We start from the raw sequence: 1,622 nt of genomic DNA, 5'->3' as shown, positions 1-1,622 counted from the left end.
GTAAGATGCTTGGTATAATTTCAATCTTCATGAATTGTAGAGACTTAGTTTGTGTCTGTATATGTTCTTTTTGAGAATGTCCCTTGTGCATTCAAGAAGAATGTATATTCTGCAGCTTTTGTGTAAAATATTCTGTAAATATCAGTTAAATCTACCTGATCTAGTACATCATTTAAGGTCTCTGTTTCTTTTTTTCTTTTTTGTCTAGAAGATCTATCCATTGATGTTGGTGTGGTGTTAAAGTGCCCTACTATGATTCTATTACTGTTAATCTCTCCCTTAAAGTTTTCCAGAGTTTTTTTTTTTTTTTTTTACATTTTTAACATATTTTGTTGCTCCTAAAATGGGTGCATATATGTTTACCAAGATATTATCCACTTCTTGGATCAATCCCTTTAACATTATGTAGTGCCTTTTTTGTCTTTTATTTTGGCCTTTATTTTGAAGTCTATGTTATCAGATATGAGTATTGCTCACACAGCTTTTTATTTTATTTCCATTTGCATTGAAAACTTTTTCCATACCTTCAGTTTTATTCTGCATGAGTCTTTTGTTCTGAAGTGGGTCTCTAGCAGACATATATATGGGTCATGTTTTATTATCCATCCAGCTGTCCTATATCTTTTGATTGAAATATTTAAACCATTTACTTTTAAGTTTATTATCTATATACATTTATTAATTTCCATTCTTATTCATTATGACTATAATTCTCTCTATATATTTCTTATTATTATTACAGTTTTCCCAATAACATTTCTTGCAGCGGTGGATTGGTGGTAATAAATTTCTTTAGACTATTTTGTCTGTGAAGCTCTTTATTTCACCTTCTATTTTAGTGATAGCCATGCTGGATGGTGTAGTCTTTGTTTTAGTTTCTTGTTTTTCATTACCTTTAATACTTCATGCCATTCCCTTTTGGCCTATAGTGTTTCTGTTCAGAAATCAGATGACAGCCTTGTGGGTGTTTCTTTGTATGTAATGCATTGCTTTCCTCTTGCTGCCTTTAAGATTATTTCTATGGACTTCCAGTCAAGATGGCGGTGTAGGTAAACATAGTATTGCATCTTCCCACAACCATATCAAAGTTACAACTAACCAACAGAACAACCATCATTCAAAACCACCTGAAATCAAGCTGAATGTAAGTCCTACAACTACAAAATTAAAGATAAAGCTGCATCGAGACTGGTAGGAGGGGCAGAGGTGTTATGGGCTCGTCTCAGACCCATGTGTGGCAGATAAAAATTAGAAAGATACCTTGGTTAGGAAAGATACCTTGAGAGGGTTCCTGTTTCACACCAGGCACCCAGCTCAAGGTTCCAGTGCCAGGAAAAAAATTTCCCATAACTTAAGGCTGGAAAAAAACAGCCGGAACTGAGGCTGAGGTAGCTGGAACCCCAGGCAGCTCCTTTTAAAGGGCCTGCACATGAACTTACTCAGACTCCCACCCTCCAGGCTCCAGCATGGAGGAGGCAGCTTGAAAAGTAATGAGACATATGGGGAAGAACTGAGTTGTTTGGCATTGGAGCAAGGGCTGGAGAAGCAGCTTTCTTCTGAAAAAACATGCTGTCAGAGGCCTTTGTTTCTTTGGTGAGCCCTTCCCTGGTAGAGCAGACTGC

The sequence above is a fragment of the Molossus molossus genome, unplaced genomic scaffold (genome assembly GCF_014108415.1).
Source record: "Molossus molossus isolate mMolMol1 unplaced genomic scaffold, mMolMol1.p scaffold_m16_p_2, whole genome shotgun sequence".
NCBI lineage: Eukaryota > Metazoa > Chordata > Mammalia > Chiroptera > Molossidae > Molossus > Molossus molossus.
This window is presented reverse-complemented; position numbering follows the sequence as displayed.